The following is a 6040-nucleotide window of genomic DNA, read 5'->3' as shown; positions in this document are numbered from 1 at the left end:
AAGAGATCTTTTAGAAGAGTTATATAGTTGCTTCTTTTTTTCTTCGCCAACTTTTTTTTCTCATAACTCTATTAGTTGCGAACAGCTGTATAAAAAAAATTAAAAAAAGCTACTAGTGACGACTTTTAAACCTAGATGACTCCGATAATTTAGCACAAGATGGAACTTATAATAGAATTCACCAACAAGCGCGGAGACTCCATGAGGCTGCCCATTTGCCCGATATCTTGCAACCTACCAGATCGCCAACCCACGGTCAAAGCACGAGTAAAGCAGCTCCACTAATTTTCTAATCGTCAAACGAGGTGAAAAGCGCACCTCCCTCCCTCTTTTTTCTCACTGTCGACCGTAGATCCCTAACAAGGACATCCCACGTGGTGGCCCCGCCCACGTAAAAAAAAAAAAAAAATCTGGCGGATCCACCGGTACGGACGACGCTGGTTAAACATTGATGGAACCCAAGTCCACGGCGCTGAGAGGCCGCATGGCCCCACCACGTGCTAGCTGTTAAGCACTCACTCGAGACGGCGAGTGCGGACTCCTCCATCAACCGCAAAATCCAAGCGCCTGTGCACCAACCTCGCCGCTCCCCTAAAGATCTCTTAAACCCCAGGCACGGAGAGGTGAATTGGGCCCCATTTGTCGCCCCAAGCTGGCGATCACTGATGCGTAATAATGATTTGGTTGGACCCAAACTGGTCCGAACCAGTTGATATTAAAACTGGACCTTCATCAGATCATAGATTCCTCCAGTGGGAGATGGCCTTCAGTCTCCATAGCATGCCGTTATCTTCATCCCACACGGGAAAGAATGCAGTTAATGAACATCGTTATCACCAATAAACATCGTTATCACCGACACTAATCAGGCCACTGTCGAGTTTTTAACGCACCAATAACATACTTGACCGGGTCGCACGCCGCACGGTATTCAAAGGACTCGGTATTTAAAACACATCACAAATTGCTTCCCAACCGAGCATGTGTCCCGCCTAACTCTCGTCCTTTGCATTAAAATCTAGCCGCCTGAGCACCCCCTCCTCCATGTTTTCCAGAAACGACATCGCAGTTCACGGGAGTAGTGGGGTATAACTCGGAGCCCTTTTTTTGGCCTTTGGTGCAACATTACGCCAATCGAACCTCGTGAAGGAATGCAGTGCATGTCAAGTCAACAAGCGTGGAAGATGATAGAAATCCCTGATGTGCATGCGCAGAACGATTTTTATTTTCTTACCACATATTTTATCATATTCATCATAAAATAAAAATCAAAAAAAAGATGAAACCCTTCTACTAATAAAGTTCATCCATCCTAAAATTCAAAATAATATATACATAAAACAACATATATAAAAGCATCTGTCTATATCCTGCTCTTTTTGTACGTCAACGTCAAGTTGTTCTTTCCTTCCAATCGTTCCTGGAGCTCCTTTCTCCGTTCCTACATAACTAATACTCACCTATCAAATTAATTTTCCAATAATATATATTCACCTCCAAATTAATTAAAATTTCAAAATATTATATTTATCAAAATACAAAATATGTTCGATCAATTTTTAATATATATTTTAAATTTATATATATATATATATATATATATATATATATATATATATATATATATATATATATATATATATATATATATATATATATATATATATATATATATATATATATCAAGTAGTGATTCAATATATATTTTTTTAAAAATTAGTACATATTTAGATAAATTAATATATAATTTCTAGAATTTTATGTTCCTAGATATATGATATATATATTCAGATAATTTTATGATATATATTTTAAAATTCTTTAACATATAGCTAATGAAGATCTAATTTATTGCTTTTTGATCCACGGTTCTTAGAACAAGTTCGTCGGTGGCATACGCCCTAAAAGACTTTTGTTCGTGCAAGGTGCAAGATTGTGCAATTCACTGGATCATTCGGTGTTGCCCCCATGTGCCACATGGCGAGGCGCATGCGAAGCGGCCAGATAAACGCGTCATCGCTGCGTGCGGCCAACTAGCGTTCAATCAAACGATCAAAACCTGCATCGAGTACTGCAACGATTTTTTTTTTTTTTCACTAGTAGACACAAAAAACCTATCTTCCAGGCCCACAAACAGAGCGACATCATTGAACAACGGCTGAGATCCAATCTTACAAAATGTGGATGGATTACTATACATGATGATTTCCGGACGCTATTTAGCAACAAGCTCACAATAGGCCACTTGGTTAAAATCACCACCAACCCCAGCTGCCCACCCACAGCGACCACATCCCCTGATCCCATTCCCCATGCCTTATAGCAGCAAACCGTCCGATTAAGGCGCTTTCGTTACAGTGTACCAGCACCCATCGACACGGCATCGACGGTAAAAGAGTAGAACAGTCTAAATGAAAAAGATAAAAACAAAATATATATATAAAAAGGAGCACAGAGAGAGTGGTTAAAAGAGAGAAGGGGAGGCCTAGCAGTTATTGGGGGTGAACCCCAACACCGATTTGTCGAGATCGAAACTGACACGTGTCCCCTGCTGCTGGACGTTCCCGATGATAGACAGCGGTGCCGTAGTCGGCGCAAAGGCCAGGCAGTAGGTGCCACCGCCGTCAACCGGGATGAGGTAGTTCTTTGCCGGCAGCCGGAGCTCCCGCCCTTCCGGAAAGTGGAACGCCACAGTCGGCACCTCCACGCTGCTCCGCGACGAGAGGTCGTAGCACGTGTCGAACAGCGACATCCCCTCCGCCGACGGCAGCCCCGACGTCTCCCGCCGGAACGCGTCCCGCAGCGCCCCGTACGCCTCCGCTTGGAGCCGCGTCACCGCCGTCCCGGAGTCCACGATCACACCGCCGCTCCCGCTCTCGTCCATCGCGAACGACGACGGCGGGATCGACAGCATTTTCCCGCCGACGCTGATGCCGGAGAGACCCACGTAGTAGAAGGTATCCAGCTTCCGGTTGTGGAGGAGCGGCGCGGCCACTGCCGGGCCGGAGGCGGCGGCGCCGCCGCCGAGCTCGAGGGTGGAGCTCGCCGGGGAGTCGCGGTCGACGAGGCAGTAGGAGAAGGAACGGGCGGAGATCTGGGAGGGGAACGAGAGGGGCCCGCCGCCAAGGGCGAGGAGCCCCGCGGCGCCGACGAAGAGGCCCTCGTTGTCGTGGCCACAGCCAAGGGCGACGCCGGCGACAGGGGCGGAGTTGCCGAGGGTCACCGTCTCCGTCGCGAAATCCCCGACGGTGTAGGACCCGTCGCCGTAGGAGACCTGGTAGAGGCACGATGAGTCTCCTTTGCCGCCGGAGGAGTTGCGGCAGGCGGAGACGTCGAGGGCGCGGCAACGGGGCGAGTCGCAAGGGAGGGGGGTGTAGGAGGAGGAAGCGGAGGGGTCGAAGACGGGGTCGGATTGCTGGTAGCAATCGGCGCAGGGCTGGCATTGAGCCCAGGTGACGTCGCTCCCGGTGTCCAGCACCATATACAAGGGCTTCGGAGGGCTCCCTATCCCGACTCTAGAGAAGTACTCGCCGCTGCCCTGGCTGGTCCCGGAGACGATGGGGCCCCGGATGGCCTCCGCCGACGCTTCGAACTCCTCCTCCTCCGTCACAGGCTTCAGATCTGAGCGTTTGACGCCGTGGGCGGCGAGGGCGAGCCGGGCGGCGATGGATTTCACCCGGGTGGAGTCGCGGCGGAGGCGGTCGAGGGTTAGGGCTTTGTAGTCGGTTGGGCGGGGCTGGGCGTTGGTGGGGAGGAAGTCTCGGGAATGTAGCTCAAGGGTGAGGCCACCAGATGTGGCGCGGACGGACTTCGCCTCTTGGTCGAGGGCTTGGTGGGGGTCGAAGGCGAGGACGCGGAGAGCCTGGTCGAGTGAGGCGGAGACGTCGAAGGTGGCGGTGGTGGGGGCGGATCCGGTGCTCCGCGTTGAGAAACTCCGGGAAAGAACAGGGGAGGCGGAGAGTAGTGTGAGGAAAAAGAGGAGCAAAAGGAAGTGGATTTTTTCCGCCATTATTGTTACCGTTGTGAGACGTTCAGAATGGGGAAGAGGGACGGAGAGGTGGAAGGGTGGATGGGGGGGCTTTTAAAGGGTGGGAGAAGTGGGGCGGGGGGAGAGAGGTGGGGGAATGTGGGGGAATTTAACGGGGGTTCACGTCGGTGGCGTTGGAACAGAAGAAAAGCCATAAGCGAGGGAGGGGCTTTGGACCTAACTCTTGCTTCTCAGGGAGAAAGATCATTGCAAAGAGAGTTGGATACTGGGTTACTTTGGGTCTTTTTTTTTCTTTTTTTTTTTTTTAATACTGGGTTACTTTGGGTCTTTTTACTCGGGTTATTAACTACTTACAGTCGAGCTCCTGAATGTTTTTTTTTTTTTTCAGCAAGCTAGCTTTGTGGCTAGGCCAAGGGTTGCAAGTGGCTGGTCCGTGGGCTTAGTGGGATGGATTTCAGCAAGTCCAGATTTTGCAATTAGTGAGATGAGCTGTAACTAATTGGATATTTCTAGGAGTTGGACTGAGATTGCATTGATGGCAGGCACCACCCTGATATTCCTGCTGGGTTAGTATTTTACTTTTGGCCATAACCTAGAGCTGTTTCTCCCTAAGTTAGATCAAATTTCTAGGTACAAATTAGTGTTTGTTCTACAAATTAAATTAAATTAAATTATTTAAGACCGAATGCAGGTGAGCTACACAACTAGGGACACAAAATTTGATCATGACACCCTGCTGTATCTGGAACACATTTCAGTTAGTCTGGGCTTGTGCCTGTGCTATTTGAGCCCAGCAGCTCGATTTGATCATTTGATTCGACGTAGCCAATTATGTACCTATATCGGCAGTCATTTGATCGATTATCCTTCTGATCACATGTTACGTGTGATTTCTTGTAGCATTTTTGATAGAAAATTGCCATATCCGATGGCCTAGAGCACCCAAAAAGCAAACCCTTGTGTATAGTTTAAGTCCCTGCTTGCATATCAGCAGGAGAACTATTTGCGTATTGTTTATGATTTGTGACCAAACAAATGAGTACGACGTGAGCTTGGGCCGTTGGGCCACCTGTGCCCCAGTCGCGTATAGGCTAATCCAAGCTTAACTCATCCAACGGGCAACTATGTTTACAAACGGAGATAGCTTATACGGATATGCCCGCACCGCTTTTAAAGCAGGCCGTAACTGTGCGAAAGAGCATCAACGTTAAATTGTTTGCCAAAGCTCTTAATTGCTTTACAAACAATCTAAAATATAAAAGAGATCATGATATATATTTGTTTGGTATAGTTCAATTTTCTTCTTGTATTTTTGAAACAAAAGCAGAGAACAAAGACTGTATCAAAAAAATTTCGTATTTATGAAATATAATTATTACAAAGATATTATGTCGTAGTCACAATTGCCGCACCATTATTATAAGATGTAAATCTTATCCATCATCGTCGTCACCTAAATATACATAAGATTTCTTGAATCAACGTCCATGTCATTTGTCACAAGCTGTTGCATGTCATTTAATAAGAACTGATGAGAGATAAAACAAGAACATAATTTGAATGAGCCGTTTAGTTTGCTATTGTTGATATAGCGTCTCATGCTTTGCCCGGTTTGGAAATATTTGTATCTAAAATAAGCGAGTATAATATTTACTATAGTCAAAATTTAATATTTTGAGACATGGCTGAAAATTCCATATACCAAATTTCAAAAACAGCATGATCGAGATGTAGTTTTTATTTTTTTAAATAAAAAAATCCTCTAGTTCTTTCTCTAACATTGATACTCATTTGGAAACTTGGACCAACCAATCATCATGTAAGTGCATTTGATGGACTCACTCTCCCTGGATATAGCCTTGTCCTTCAATAAATTGGAGGGAAGTACTTGACCTCCTCCGTTTCTTATCACGGAAAAAAAAAGGCGACGTTCTCACTCTCCCTTCTTGTGTGATGCCTTGATATGCCATCACCATAGAGGAAGTAAGCCGGGTTTCATACAACCATTTCATGCTATTGTTTGTGCGCATTGCATGGTAGATCTTTTCAGGC

General features: G+C 46.4%; 1 pseudogene across 1 annotated transcript; it reads right to left on the bottom strand.

Annotated features, from left to right (window-relative positions):
* Positions 1-2119: 2119 nt before the first annotated feature.
* LOC103713998 (protein ASPARTIC PROTEASE IN GUARD CELL 1 pseudogene) lies at positions 2120-4231 on the bottom strand (annotated as a pseudogene). The gene has a single exon (XR_015987203.2). The product of XR_015987203.2 is annotated as a protein ASPARTIC PROTEASE IN GUARD CELL 1 pseudogene (transcript).
* Positions 4232-6040: the final 1809 nt, after the last annotated feature.

Source organism: Phoenix dactylifera, chromosome 5 (assembly GCF_051530095.1).
Source record: "Phoenix dactylifera cultivar Ajwa chromosome 5, Ajwa_hap1_PhDact_Kaust_v1.1, whole genome shotgun sequence".
Classification (NCBI taxonomy): Eukaryota; Viridiplantae; Streptophyta; class Magnoliopsida; order Arecales; family Arecaceae; genus Phoenix; species Phoenix dactylifera.
The sequence above is the reverse complement of the archived record's forward strand: the minus strand, read 5'-3'. Positions and strand labels throughout refer to the sequence as shown.